Below are 17,082 nucleotides of genomic sequence, written 5' to 3'. Positions count from 1 at the left end.
AAATGAATAAATTATTTGAATGGCACCAATTCCAAAATCAACACATAAATATGAATAGAGTGATATCTATTTTTAAAGAAATTTAAATTGTAATTAGAAAGTTCCTAACAAAGAAAATGTCAGTTCTATGTTCTGGCTTCACCCAGATGGCGAATTCCATCAAATATTCAATCTTACACAAACTCTACTAGGAAACAAGAAAATTTAACAAAAGTATAGACTACAAAGTCATGAAATAAAAATCAGTTATATATACTTATGTTAACAACAAAATAATTGGAAAACAGAATTTTTTAAATGAGTACCCCTTATGAAAATAGTAAGAAATTTAAAATACAAATTTTTAAAGATAAAACTTATGTGTCTAAGATCTATTCACTGAACTCTATAAAAACAATATTAAGACAAATTAAAGAAAATGTAAATAGAGCCACATTCATGGTTAAGAGATTTATATATGTTAAATATATCAATTTTATAGATTTATATTTACATATACTCCTAAAGAGTCAGCAGACAATTTCATGGAAACTGACAAGATGACTCTAAAATTTATATGGAAGTTCAAAGGAACTAGAATAACAGTTTTTTTTTTAAATAAAACAATTTCATAAGGCATATACTACTTAATAGCAGGTCTTAGTATAAAGCTACACTAAATAGGACAGTATGCACAGTATGCAACAAAAAGATCAAAGGAACAAAACTGAAAATCCAGAAATGGACCCACATGTATATGGTCAATAATTTTAAACACAGATGCTAAGGTAATGCAGTGGGAGAAAAGGCTATCTTTCCAATGAATGGTGCTTCAGTTTAATATCTACAGAAAAAATCAAACCAAAGCAAAATAGAAATACCTAACCTCCCCTACCTAACAAAAATGCATTTATAAATATATCAGTACTGAGACCTACATGCAAATGCTCATAGCAATGTTATTTATAGTAGTGAAAAGATAAAAGTAACCTAAATATAAATCAACAGGTAAATAGAAAAAGAAAATATGACATTGCCATACAATGTCACACTGCTAAATAATAAAAAGGAATGAACAACTTTTGAAATACAGAGCAACATGAGATAGAGGACTCTCAAAAACACGATAGAGGCCAATTCAAAGAGTACATACTACATGATTCCATTTATATAAAATTAGAAGACAGCAAAACTAATGTAAGGTGATAAAAATCAAATTAACAACTATCTGGGCTGCAAATCTGGGTGAGAGATTGCCTGGGAAAGGCCTCAAAGGAATTATGCTGGAGATATTCTATATCATGGTTTGGGTGGTTGTTCCAAGGGGAAGAATACATTTGCCCAAATTCATTGTAGCAAAAATATACTGCATATAAATTTTATCTCAGTAAAGTTTATTTGGTAGAATATCTGCTAATACAGACTTCCAAACAAACCATCCTAGCACTTTTCCAGGATTCAAGACTTAGTTTTTTGTTTTTGTTTTGTTTCTTTTTTAAAAAAAAGTTATTAAAATCAGAAAAGTAACACATCATGTCTAAGCAACATGGGCTCAGAATTTTCTATGTGGATTATGATTAGAAAACATAATTGTCTAAGATTTCAGGTTACCATTTTTGAGTTTTGAGGTTGTTTTTTTTCCTTCAGCACAGAAAGATCTAAGTATCTCATACTTCTTACTCATGGAAGATGTCATACTCAGCCTTTACAAGTCTTTCCTGGATCAACATTGCCAATTCCCACTATCCATTCAATAAAAACACATTAAAATTTTAATTTATGTATTGAGTATGTTTCCACTAAGAATGGAGAAGTTCTTTTCCCTTATGTCACAGTTTTTCAGATCTATTCAAGTCGCTATAAATACGTCTACTGTATTGTGTTTAATGCTGCATTTTCTGTGTCATAAATTCCTTATTGTTTGTTCCCATATTTTTACTTATCCATAATCCCTGGGGATGACACATAGGTTGCATTAAAAGTGACAGAACAGGCTATATAGTTTTGTTTTGTTTCTGGCTATTCTATATCTATATTGATAAGGATGGCCAGATCTTGATTTTGAAGGTCTGGCTCTTCAAAAGATATAAGAAAGAATAAAAAATCATATTGTGTTTAAGACAGAAGAAAGAGCTGACAAGAAGAAATATACTACCTCAAAGATAGTCCCTAAAAAGGTCTTTATGCTTCAAAGGTTAGGTCCATTTAGAGAATTAAAGCAACTTGGGAGGCTTCAGTATTATCTGACAAGTTGATGGTCATTCATTCTTTAGGATTACAAATTTGCTGAGGGTGTCAGAACTGACCCTGCCTAAGCTGCCTGTGAAGTGAAAGGTCCACAGAAGGCTTTCATTAGGTAAGAAGTGCTAATTTCTGGAAGTCTAAGTGAGGGTCCCCCTGGTTAAACTTGGTATGGTGGAAATGGAACACACACTTAAGCAATTAACCTTCAGGCAGCTGCGTTGGCCTGTAAGGACCTTCTAAGTCCCTAGGGTTCTTGTAAACAGCAACCAAGAGAAAGCAGTCTGTGAAATTAAATGCCTGATAATGAACTTTCAAGCAATTTTAGCAGATGGAACCAGATTTAGCTTCATTTACACACACACACACACACACACACACACACAGCATTCCCCAGTACATAGTACAAGAATCTCTTTCTTTATCTCTGTACCCGTTTTTCCTTGTTGCTCTCAAGGATTTCTACAGCTTTGAATATCATCTAAATGCTGATGAATTCAGATTTTTAAATCTAATTAGCACATCTATGTATATTGTGCATTTTTCTTTTACCATGTTCTCTACTTGTTCTTCATTGCATGTATCACTGTTTTTGCTGTAACATGGCTGTTCCATCTACCCAACTGGATGGGAAGGAACAATATCCTTTTTATTTTCCAAAAGCATACCTATTTGTGCCCAATTTAGTGTCTGACACAAAACACATGATCAATAAATAATAAGTTAATGAATTATATCCCTAGAGTACTAAATAACTAATTCATATTTGTTACACATTCTAAAAGCATCACTAACAATCCCAGAATATAGGGGTCTCTTGTCTCCATTACCCCTTCACTTAGTACTCTTTTGTCTGAGGACATAAACCTTTCCTCCATAAAAATGCAAGTATATGAATGCTCTAAGATTGGCTTATGATTCAAAAGAAAAATTTATTTGTCTTACAGGTAGTCCATTTAAGAAAACAGGCACTTGGCCCTCCCTGGTGGCGCAGCAGGTTAAATCACAGCACTAAGAAGCTAAAGCCACTTCAGCATGAGTTCCATCCCTGCCCCAGGGGTGATCCACATGGTGAGGCAGACCTCTGCTGGCCTGCCCACAGCTTTCCTCTGCAGTGTACTTCATCAATCTGCCTTTCCTGCTCCCCACTCTGTCTCTGGTGACTCCTCTCACTGCCCCTGCACCTTTGGCCTGTACCCCAGTTCTGTATGCACAAATAAAATAAATCTTAAAAAAAAGGAAAAAAATAAAATAAAACAAGCACTTAAGATTATCATATAAAGAGACTGAAATAGGTTTCCTGGGGTAACAAAATTCACCAGTATCTAGTAGGGGGTGGGTGGAAAGGAAGAGTGGCAATAAAATGACAGAGGACAAGAAAATAAAATATATCCTGATGCCCATCTGTTGATAATTCTGGACTGAAGGGAAACCCAGAGGCAAGAGGAAAGAAATGTTTACATCACTCCCTGAACTATGTGTTGACTTATATAAGTTGAGTCAAGCATAAGTGAGTTTATTAAAGAAATAAGACAGAGGACTAGAGCCCAGGGATGCACCCAGAGAGCTCTGGGAAAGCTGTCCAAATTCTAAGCCTTACAGTGAGAATTTCAGACAGTCTGCAAGGGAATTATTTTACATTTTCAAGGATTTTTACAGAAAGTAAAAACGTTTGATGAGGTGCCTGGTAAATATATCTATTTGATGTTGCCTATGTATTCAGGAAAACAAGGAGGGTTGTAAAACCCTACTTATTTGGAGCTTGTCTTCTGGGAGGTGTGAGCTTTAGCAATGTCATAAATCTCAAAGTTGAAATTGCTGACTTGCATGGAAAAAACTTTTTGTTGTTGCCGACACAGATTCTTTGCAAGTCCTATCCAGCCATGATCTTTAGCGTGTGCCCCTTAGTTGAGACCAAGGAAAGAGGTATCCATTTAATAGCTGACTTTAGTTTGTATATGAAGTTGTAGAAAGTCATTGGTAAAATTAAGTTCTTTCTTGTAATAACTGGACGCACACATTTCTAAATGTTACAAAACAGAATTACAATTTAAAATGAACCCTCTGGTTCTCAATGAGTTAGATTCATTCCTCAACTATCACATTGATATTAGGGATGATATGATATTCACAATCATAATTTCATTTCCCATCACTCTATTTCAGATTAGAATGAAACATCTCGAAGCTGAGATAAGTATGCAGAGTACTGTGGGTGGAGGCTAGGATATAAGATGACAAGTAATAGGTAACTCAAGATCGACACTTAAGCAAGGAACTGGGAACAAGGGTTTTTAGGTTCTGCTTTCCAGCACTGACATCATGTATGTAACTTTCTTCTAAGCCAGCAGGTAAAACAAAAGAAAGCGTCCTGTATCTTCAACTTGACTCTGCATGAAATTCTTAAAATAGCTACTACAGATAATGAGTGTCATGGCATTGCTAATTTATTTAAATGAAAAGAGTCCTCTTCTGTGATTTTTCCCCCCTCTATGCCCAACTAGCTAAACTTTGCCTGAAGCAGAAAACATGCTGGTGGTTATTAGGCTATTACTAATAGTAATAGGTTTAGCTCATTAAAATGATTTTGGAGACTCTCAGTAAAATAAGCATGGCTTGTTGTCACTATTTCTATTTTTATTTCCTTGGGATAACACCTAGAAAGGCTGGAATGGTTTACAGCAAGTGACTGTAGCTAAGTGTGAGGGGATGTGAAGAACAGAGTCTTCCAAAACTTCTACATTCTCAAGAATAGTTGGGAAATGGAGACAGATAATAACAAGGTGTCTCCTGTTGATATTAGAATTTGCATCAAAATCATCCATTACAGCAAGTGAAGTGGTAAGACTGTTATTTCCAGCTATAACAGCACAGCTTGTAGCAAATCATTAAATGAATGTCATGAAAAACTAGGGGAGGAGTAGATAAGTTGGGTAAAAAGAGACAATAGTAAGGTGAGCATAGAATTGAACTTTTAGTGATAAACTTAATATATTATTGTATATGCACATATTGATATTCTATGATACACATCTGGAATTTATATAATGTAATACTACTTCCCAAAAAAGAAAGAAAAGAGAAAATATGCATGAGGAGTGAGATTAGGGGTAAAATTAAAATGCAATCTTTGTTTGAAAACATTGAGAACTGCTTAGGCAACCAGAACTCAAAGGGACAAGACCCTAAAGAAAATTGGAACAGAAAGAGGTGAATCAAGGTTTCTCCTAGGAGAATTTCCTCTTTATTAGTGCTGACTAAAAGGCTAAGAATCTGAAAAGACTGTAGCTGCTAAGAGGTAGAGAAGCTGAAAGAGTTTCTGATGATTTCACAGGACAGGAAAGGATAAAAGTAGAGTCCAGGAGTTAACAATATAGCAACCACAGAGGGGCAAGCCAGACACATACATTTTTAAGATACACAAAGTAAATAGATCAGAATCTAAGTAGAATTCCACTTAAAAGTCTATCAGACTTTCTAACAATCTGACAGTTTCAATAAGACAAAACTTAGAATAGATGATCTACCAAGAGGAAAACCCTTAATAACCACCCAGACTCTCAGTTAAGATTCTAAGAGTTCCATATCCTCAAGAATGGGTGCAAACCAGATTTATATTTGTCTTAATAAAAACTGTAAAACAGATATTCATGGCAACTCACTTCTCAATGATGTTGGATCTGTCTCTCCTCCTGGGTTCCTTCCTGATAGAACAGCATGACCTTTTTCAGAGGGAAGATAAAAGCATATAGAAATTATGCAATTCTTCATACACATCATCTATCATTTAGTAAAACACAACAAAGCATATCAGGAAAAAAACAAAAGAAAACCAGACGATAGAGACTCTCAGATCATCTAGATCAGCGCTGCCCAGTAGAGCTTTCCATGATGGAAATGTCCTACATGTGTGAATTTAATACAGTAGTGACTGACTCATATGGCTAAGAGATGCATGTCATGAAGAAATTTTTTAGGTTAATTTACATACTCATTTAAATTTAAATAGCCACATGAATCTAATGACTACAATTTATAGGACAATATAGCTCTAACCATTAATAGGTTGCATAATTCCCATGCTGATAAAGGGAAAAGGCAATTAGAAAAATATTTGATTAATCCAGAAAAAGAATGAAAATATAAAGTAAGAGACAAAACAACAAACAGGTAGTCTAATGGGGTCAATAAATAACCAAATGTAGTTATGATAACTAAAATTGTATAGATACTCCAATAGAAAAACGAAGATTGTTAGACTGAATAAAAAAGCAACAACAAAAACTAAACTAGGTACTGTTTCCCACCGTAACACACTCAATTATGTAAATGCCTCTCTTTCACTACTTTCTTCTCTCCTAGAAATCTCATTATATTAGATGCACGCTCACACCCATTCATTCTGTACTCAGTGTAATCTTTTCCTAATTTTCATTTATCTATATTTACTACATTTTAATTTTCCCAAACCTTCATTCCATTACAGTAGTTTGCATTATTGCTATGACCTATCAACTATCTTTCTCACCCTTCCACTGTGTTTTTAATTTCAATTATTTTATTTCTAGGAATTATTTTCAATTCTTTTTCAAATTCACATATTCTAACATCATAATACCCTATTCTTTCATTTCCTTTTATTGTTGTCTTATAACTCTACTGCATCTTTCAAGTTGTTATTTCTATATTTTTGCAAGATCTTAGAGTTCCAATATTCCACTTTAAAGTGTCTAGTTTATCTCTCTCATAGATAAGAAGAATTTTTTTCTTCTATGATTTAAAATTTTAATCACCAGATCTCCTTTGGAGTCCCTGATGTCCTGGCCTGTTGGAAATGTTGGTAAAAAGAATTTTACTTCTGCTGGACAATCTAAGATCTTATAAGTGTTCATATTACAATCTTAGGAAGGATGTCAAATGAGCCTTCAAATTTGCATATAATAAAATATGGAGACTTAGTTTCTCAGGAGTTTTTTTTTTTTTTAAGTTTTTGTAATTCCTCTTTAACTGAGGAAGCAATTCCAAGGTAACTCAATTCAAACTTTTTGAGAGCTTTGAAACTATAGATACCCTTTAGCTCCAAGGCACATGACTGGTCAATACTCCCCTGGCCACCATAACATCAACTACTAAACTTTCTTTGATGGCTTTAACTTTCCTTTTCTGAGCCCATGACATCTTCCTTCCTTCCTTCCTTCCTTCCTTCCCTCCTTCCCTCTCTCCCTCCCTCCCTCCTTCCTTCCTTCTTTCTTTCTTTCATTTTTGTGTAGAACAAGTTGGGTGTAGGCAGGAGGTATAGGGGTGAGAGGACTCATCAGAGACAGAGTGGGGGGAAGAACAGACAGATCTACTGAAATGCATTGCTGAGGGGAGCAGAGGACAAGACAGGAGAGGTCTGCTGCACTATATGTGGGTCATTCCCTGGTCAGAGATCAAACTTAGGCCACCATGGTGATAGAGCTGAGACTTAATCCCGAGGCCACCAGGGAGGCCCAATATCTTTTTAATAGTAAAAAAGTTGGGGGGGTCTCTATCCACAATTTCTTTGTAACTCTAGGAGGTTAATAACTACTTTGACTCAGCCTACACAGTTCCCAAAAGGAACCCCATGATTCTACACTTTGTCTCCAGTCTGACTTTGTCCATTTAAGTTTATCCTGTGCCACCAGCTTTCCCACAGCTTAAAGGCATACTCAGTTACCTCCCTCTTCCTAAAAATAAGTCTTGCTTTCTCCTAGCACCTTCACCATTCCTTTCTTCCTAGCTCCTCCTCCCTAAATTCTCTATTCCCTATTCACCCATGACACTATACTCTCTGCCTTCTCTCACATCTATCAATCACTAATGTGCCCACTATGTAATATTTCCCAAGGTGTTTTCTTCCCCCAGTACTCATTATCTTTCTTTCATTGGCAACTTAACCAATGTCATCCAATTTGCCAGCAAAGAACTTTCCAAATCCATACACATAAACCTACAGCTATATATTGTCATGTAGCCATTCCACATGCTTCATTCCTATATGTCCCAAACCAAATTCATCATTTTTATTAGGAGGTGTATTCCTGCACTGTATTATCTGTTTCAATTGAGGATACCATCAATTATCTATGACTAAAAGTTGGAGATCATTCATCACTCTTCACTCTCCCTCACGCTTCACCTCCATGTGTAATAGTGCAGCACGACTCAGAGATCAGCACACATGAGCCAGTGTTCCTAACTCATTAACTATGTTAGGCACACTAAAATGCCAATTCCATATGGTTCAACCTTGTGCTTACTGTTTTTAAGGATTTTTTCCTCCTATCTGTAAAATGATAAGGGGTATGGTACATATTATATAGCCTTCTGTATACTATAGATTAAGTGTTCGATAACTGTAGTTAGTTCTACTAAAATTCATCAAGTTCTGATCAGTAACTTCCAAAATATTTCTTGAATTTATCCACTCTCACTATGTATTTACTCACTTATTCACTTAATAAATTTTTATTGAATAAATGATATATTCCAGATACAAAGGTCTTTGCTCTAGCACAATTTCCAGCATGAATGGGAAAGGATACTGTTACAAAACAATTAAATGTACGTCATCTAAAAAGTCATGATCCAATTAATGAGAGAATACATTTTCCACATCCAAAGCTCTTCCCTTAAGTTCCTGAATGAGGGAAAAACTCATGATAATGCCAGAAAAGAGAGACCTATTTTAGAAACTCCTTTCAGAATGATCAATGTCCCTCACTGTATAACATTCTGCGGTTCTTCATTTTCTTCACAGTAAAGTTAAATTCCTTAGAATGACAGATATCCAACCTCATCTCTATCATTCTTTCACTTTATGCTTCCATAATACAATATTGAACTACTTATATCTCTCTATACAACACATGCTTTTTAATGTTTCTGTGTTTTTGCTCCTACAGCCCTTGAAGAAATTTTTTACTTGCCTCGATTAACTTTTACCAGCTGGAATTCATGTGACTGCAGAAGAAAAACAAAGTAACTTAAGAAAAAAAGAGAAATGTAGTATAAGGATACTGGGCTTCTCATGAAACAGGAAGCCAGGGTGGTGGTGGCACCTATATTGTGGGCAACAACAGAGCCAGAGACTTGCACTTGGGGAAACTGTTTCTCTCCACAGTTTGTCTCAGCTTCTCACTGTCTACAACTCAATTTGTTTTTGTTTTTCTTCTACCCAGCAGCAGAAAACAATGCAGTGGGAAGTTCTCCTGTTCACTGGTCCCAAATTTTAAAAATCTCAAAAAGGACAATGATCATTTTAGTATGCTTCAGGTGTCCACTTGTAGACCAAAAGTTGTGACTTAGGGATATTACATAGCACAGGTCTAACTGGCTGCTTTCAATATAAACATGTTGATGGGTGAAGGAAGCATATAGAGAAGGTAAGGAAAGGGCCAGTGAAGACTGAAAAATGCATTGAGTAGAAAACAGTCCACTCATCCTTTCCTTAGTGCAGGTGACACTCTTCCAAGAAGCACTCCAAATTCCCCTTATTGGGTTGGATGCCTGAGTTCTATGCACTCCTGTCCTATACTTATATCTAATTGTTTAAAGTTGTCTTAAGATTGTCAGTGAGTTGTTTCAGTGTCAGTCTCTCGTGAATTCTTTGAGTCAAGTATTTAGTTTCATACTCCACACTTTGGAAGTATGAAAAGAAAGCAAGAATGAACATGTAAATTTGCTAAAGGTTTTTGGGGTAATGAGATGATTACTTGATCTGACACACAAATTTTAGTTATAAAAGTATTGCTATGAAAAGTCATAATTTCAATGGAATCAGGGCATATGTATCCTCTTACAGAGAAAAAAATCAGGTGACTAATGAGTAAATTCCAAACGTTATTATATTGTTATTTTTCACTCACAAGTAATTCTTAGGAGTGAAATAATCTATATATTTTATTTGAATGTATATTTAAAATCACATAATTTAACCAAGATTATGCAGAAAAGCATGTGAACATCACACAAGTAAATTTCTACTAGGCTTAATAACTTTCCAAACCTAGTACATTGGATAGTTGATTTACCTATCCATAAGTTAAATAAAACCTCAAATAATTGACAGAGGCATTTCCTCCCCTCCCCAAAAGCATAAGAAAGGTTCTACCACTGTCAAGGGAGGTATCAAATAAATGGGGGGGGGGGAATGAACAAAAGTCAATGTAGAGTGAGGAGAAACTTGGTGAAAATTGTCAAAACAATGTTCTGCTCTCCCTCTGCTGGCTTCTAGAGGGTATTGCTCTTTAATTACCTGCTGAAAGACCTAAAAATGAAGGCTTTCTCATGAATTCCAAAAATATTTGGAGTTGTTCATATTGTTCATCTAAGTAAGTCCCCTCCCCCACATCAAAGTAACACCACCAAAGTTATTAGTACCTTCTCTCCTGTCACTAACAGTGGCAACACAGAAAAGACAGAACAAGTAGAATCTAATGGTGTGGCTCCTAATTTTCAAAAAGAGTAATTTAAAAGAAAGGTGTGTGTAATATTATTTTCTGACTTTCTAGAAATTTATCCTTACTTACAGATTGAGGTGCAACCTCACAGAGTAGGAAATAGACTGCATTTTGAGTTAAAAGACCTGAGTACGATATTTTCCTTTCCCTATTACTGACTAGTTGTATAACCTTTACTAATTGTCACTCATATATTGGTTTTGTAACATCACCATTTCTGGAAATGTTTCATCAACCTTTAAATGAAAAAGCTTTATGACAGAATTGTTGGATCCTTTTCTAGTTCTAATATTTTATGAGTCTAAGAGCTGTTGAATTACAAAATGTTAATGATTTATTTCTGCTCTTTATAACATTTGGGTCAAACTCAGACATAAGCAAAATGGTTAAAACCATTACTGTAATCATCAACTTGCTTTTTTGATGTGGTGCCAAACACACTGTGGACATCAAAATGATTTTAATTGACACAATAATTATTACGATGGCAATGTAGAGCCCTGGGATTTTAATTTGAGCCAAATTCTCTCCTGGTTATATGGCTAGTATTTTGAGTAGCAGCTGTGAACAGATCTGTATTTCCTTCCCCACACCACCCCCACAACAGTCTGAAATCTTTGCTTCAAATGAGAAAAAATCAAAAGCTAAAAATGAAATTTCAGTCTGTCCTATTGTCCAGTCATTAAACTTCCTATATCACATTTCATTAAATTAGACATTATCGCTGCAAGGAAGGAGTGTTCAAAGTGGTAAGAGCGGTAAGAGCGAGATCAGGAGGTACCAGTTCAAATAACAACTTCATTTTTTCAGTTTAATATCCATCTTTCAAGATAAAAATATAACATGTCATGAATGAGGGAACATGTGGGAGCTGATTACTTCAGTGTTTCCAGATATAACCGGAGGTCCATAAATAGTAGCAAGGATAATTACAGTTATTTATAAATATGTGTGTGAGTATATATATGTTTATATATAAAATGGAATTATGAGATTGTATTTATAAGTATATCTGCTCTTCATTCTCTTTCCTGATACAAATCTCCTAAATCCGTTAAAATTTCCTAAGAGCTAAGAGTTAAAAGATGTCTTTTGTTATTCACAATAAGCCCCTTAAAATTATATTTGAACTATGTTAATGAGGTAGCTATTGGAAAGTCCCAAAGGATCTGAGCTGATTGCCAGAGTAACCAACCATGTGGTTGGAGGGGTAGAATTTTGGGATCTAAACCACCCCACACCACCACCACCTCCTAATGGGAATTAGACTGGAGATTGAGTTTAAACATTAATGGTCAATCATTTAACCTCATGTCAACCTAAGAAAATCTCCATAAAAATGCAAAAGGACAGGGATCAGAGAATTTCCCAAGCTTGGTGAACACATACAAGGTTCTGGGAGAATGACTGTGCCCTGGAGGAGACATAGAAGATTCCACATCCCTTCTCCCCTTCCCTTTGTCTTATGCATCTCTTCTATGTTGTTCTTGAGTTTTATCCTTTAATAATAAACTAGTAATCCATTAATATGATTTTTTTCCTCAGTTCCATTAACTGCTATAGCAAATTGATTGAACCAGAAGAGAGAGTCATGTATAATCAGTTCGAAGAAGCATTGGAAACAACTTGGACTTAAGGTTGGCATCTAAAATAGGGAGAGGACTGGACCTTTAATCTGTGTGACCTAATGTTATCTCTAGGTAGATAGTGTCAGACTTGAGCTAAATTGTAGGACACTCAGCTGGTATCACAGAATTGCTTGGTGTGTGGAAAACCCACACATTTGGTTCCAGAAGTACAGGAGTATATAGAGTGTACAGTGCAAAGGAAAACACACAGGAGAAAATACAGCTATATGGTGCTCAACCTACAGCAAAGTTGTCAATAACTGGTAGCTATCATAGCCCTTATACATACACATGTATGTAAATATCCTTGATACACACACTCATTTATCTTTTAATACAACCCTATCAGATAGTTACTATGAATGATTAATAAATGATTGGATTGAAAAAACAAAAATCCAGCTTTCTGATGTCTCTAGGAAGTGTATCTTAGCTCCAATAATATGAATGAGAATTTGAAGTTTAAAGAATTAAAATTAACATCTACACATTACACCACTAAGTAACTTCTGAGCCAGGACTTGACCAAGGCATCAAACTCCAGATCTCACTTGGCTAGCTTTTTTCATTCCCCAAGTGGTACATTAAAAGGAACTAAGCTTTCGAAAACAAGTATGTATGTACCCTCCCAAAAAAATAAAAACCAACAATAATACCTGGTAATCCCTTAAAGTAAGAGAGAAGATTGAGCTCTCTTGTTTTGCTTTTTGTTATTTATTGTATCCCACTGGTCGTGGAAGTTGTATACTTATTGTCATTTGTCTCCAGGTATTTTTTCATTTCTTCTTTGATTTCCTCATTAAAGCAAAAGTCATTTAGTAGGGTGTTACCTTCACATATTGGAGGTTTTACAAGCTTTTTGTGAGTGGTTGATTTCTAGCTTATAATTTCATGATCAGAGAAGATGCTTAACATGATTTCATTCTTTGTGAATTTGTTAATCTTATTTTATGACCCAATAAGTCATCAATCCTAGAGAACGTTTCTATGCACGCTTGAGAAGAATGATTTTGGGGGTTTTGGTGCCCTAAAAATGTCTATTAATTTTATTTATGGCTATCATGTCCATACTTATTTTCTGTCTAGTTGATCTGTCCATTGGTGAAAGTAGGATGTTGAAGTACTCTGCCACAAATGTATTTTCAGATTTGCTATTGCCTGATGTATGTTTATGCTCCTTGATTTAATGAATATATACTAATGATCATTGTCTTCTTGATCTATTGTTCTCATAACCTTAACTATTATGTAGTGCTCATAGCAGTATTATCTGTAAAATACCTGTGTTTAGTAACATGAAAATGGATAAAATAAAATGTTGTCGCCTTTGTGCATCAGAAATACAATTCGGCAATGACAAAGAGCTATGCAACAAACAACATGGATGATACCACATAATGCTAAGCACAAGAAACCAGATATAAAAGAGTATGTACTATATAATTTCAAACTTCATTAACAGGCAAAATTTGTGTATGGTGAAAGAAGTTAGAATGGTAGTTACATTAGGCAATAGGTTGTATTAACTGGGAGGCAGAAGGAGAATTCTGGAAAACGTAATTTTTTTGACCTGGGTAATAGTTATACAGACAAAAATACTCATCAGGTGATAAATATAAGCCTTGTGCACGTCTCTGTGATATATTTAAATACAATATTAAATATTTCAAAGAGAAAAAGAAATAATTAATATGACTCCATTTTCCTTTCAAGATGGCTTTCCAAGCCATCTTATCCCCAAAATGTAATTCATTACATGCCAGTGTTTTACATTTTGATTAATTCTCTGTCCCTCTGTATAGCAACAAATGTCTTGAATGAGAAGATAGTATTTATCTTAGGGACAGGGAACTATTCTACTAGCTAATAATTTTTTTAATTCTATTTTTGCTATTTTTTTCATCACAATTCTGAACACAAGAATGAAAATACTTTAATTCAATCACTGGCTTTACCTCCTTACCTTCTATTTCAAACTTGAGAGTTATATTATATTTTCACATTTTATCAGAGTTCCCTATTTGGTTTCAACCATTTCAGTTATTAATTAACGATAACAGACCATGGAGATACTATAGTACCAAATTTAAGCAGCATCTTCTCCCATAACTCTCACCATCCAAGTCAGTTCTTTGACAAAATCCTAGACCTCCTGTTCCTTGTCCTGATGCATCTGACTGACAGCTGCTAACCTTGAATGGATCCAGCTGACTGCCTTCACTGGTTCCACCTATCCACTAGAAAAGAAATTGAAAATTTCCCTTTTCATGGATGTTTTGTTTCTGCATATTCATAATCTCTAACTTTGTGTAGTCCCTAAAAGCTATTTTTATGTCCCTAATTAGCTATCTTTTTACTTTTCCTAATCATTAGCTGAGATATATAATTTAAATAACTTACCAAAAACTATAGATTAGTAGTATCTACTAGTACCACCACAGTATTTATAACTGTGTCTACAGTACTTATAACTTTGTCACCAATAGAAATCATAGTTTGTACCAAATTATAGTGATTAAAGGTATCTGACAATTTCACTTACGCTAATCACTACTTTGAAATTATAGTAGCTATTAGATTTAATACTAGATTGCATTTTTATGCATTTTAGTAACACATCTGTAAAATTTTATCTATCAAAAGATAAAGGCTATGATTCCTTCCCTTGAATCCATGACTCAAACATAACTAACAAAATGTTGTAGAAATGATGCTACATGATTGAAACAAAATAGCTTTCACTTTGCTTATTGAATTCAAGCATTAGGAACCCTGAGCTATTATATAAGAAAACCAACTACCCTAAAGCCACCAAAGTGGCATAGAGCAGGGAATTCTGTTTCATATATTATACCCAGTTTGCTATTTGCTTCCAGAGGGCGGGCAGTTCTGCAGAAGCGGGAGTTCAAATGTAATTAGCAAAACTTACATAAAGAACTGAACATATTGTCTGATCTTTAAAATCAGACATGATACTCAAATGAAGACACACACAAAGTGCCTCACACTCTACAGTATTACTTGTAATGTTTCTTGAAAAATGTTCTAAATAGCAGCTGTTATAATCACTAACTTCCTACTCATTAACTGAGCATATTCTGGCTTCTACCATCACCACTTCATTGACAGAGTTCTTACCACACTGTATATGAACATTCTAGATGAAGAAATATTTGCTACCCAAAATATACCATCTTAGCAAAAGACTGATTAATGGGAGGGCTCTGAGGCTGATTAGAGGTTGTATTTTGAAAAATATGTTTACATATAAACTTCTGAAAGGGTAAGTCCCTGCAGAAAGTCATTTACAGTCAAAAAGGGATGGAAAAGTAAAATATGAATAACCCCATATTTGAATTGACAATTATGCACACCTAAATCACCCACATATTTATACATAGGTGACACCTAGTTAGTGTTCATATGTGCTATAGCCAAGAAATGCAAATAAGTTATGTGTCTTTTCATCAGGCCAAGTAATAAGCTCCATGTGTGGCCAGGCACACACCTAAACACAGAGCAGAAGTGTACAACTGGCCTTCCTGCTATAGTCCTAATTCTTATAAGCATATCATCAGTGGTAAAATCTGATGTGACCGATAGAACATAATCAGCATTTCACAATTCATGATTCAGATGATGTTTGTCCCCTCACCTGCTTGTATCCTATATATATCTTATATCTATCATCTTACACAACTTACACAACTCTTTCCTATTCCTTTCCCTGGGAATTGAAATTGATTTAATTTTAAACTGATGCCATAAACCATGTTATTCATGCACCTTAATTTCATCGATGAGCCTTCTATTTCATTTCCTTTACCACAGCTTGCATAGTAGTTTACTTGGAGGCCATGAATGTCTCAAATCAGTTTTTCATGTGTCAGCTCAACTCAAGCAATAATCTTCCAGGACACCCCTGCTTTAGTATCCCTCATTTTGTTTTGTTTACAGCTTTGTTTCTCTATAGCACTGATCACACCACATCGTGATTACCAGTTTGTGTTCCTCTCTCCTAGTCTTGTGAGATCTTTGAAAGCAGGCTAAATTTTATTTTCTTTCTCTCAAAATTTAGCTAAGTAATACCAACAAAGTAACTACTAAAAGAAATGCTTCAGACACAGTGGAGATTAACCATTGTTCTTTCTTTCATTCCCTAGTTCTAATTTTGGTGTAATTTAGTGAGTAGCAAAGCCCTACCTGTTCGCAGAATGGGTAGAACGGCAACACGTTACAGGTGTGTAGAGTATCACTAGCTAGTGTGGGCTTGACGGAAGTTTCCTATTTATCTGCCTCACATTTTTTTTCACTTGGCTGTTTAAAAACACAAAACAGTTTGGTCCCACTCCCACCCCCCACCTGAAAATATTTTAAGATTGTCGAGGAACTAGCTCGAGCTCATACTTTTAGAGGAATATAATCCATATTAAAAATAAAGATATTAGGGACACGTGACGTTGTTTCTTCCCTCAGAAATTTACGAACACCTTTATGGAGCTAATATTCCACCAAAAATAATAAACACAGCTATTTTCATAATTCACAACAAAGAAAGGCATTTACGGAAGATGTGTCGATTGAATTAAAAAAAAATGTGAGAATAAGGAATCTGGTCTGTTCTTGAGATGTTTGTAAATCATTCATTATTCCTGGAAGATTAGAAGGAATGGGGTGCAAACATTCGACATTTCACTCGAAGAGATTTGCGATACGACCCACGTTTGACAAACCGCGGTAAGAGGATG

Source organism: Condylura cristata, unplaced genomic scaffold (assembly GCF_000260355.1).
Source record: "Condylura cristata isolate star-nosed mole 26May11 unplaced genomic scaffold, ConCri1.0 scaffold00015, whole genome shotgun sequence".
Taxonomy (NCBI): Eukaryota; Metazoa; Chordata; class Mammalia; order Eulipotyphla; family Talpidae; genus Condylura; species Condylura cristata.
Note: the sequence above shows the minus strand (reverse complement) of the source record.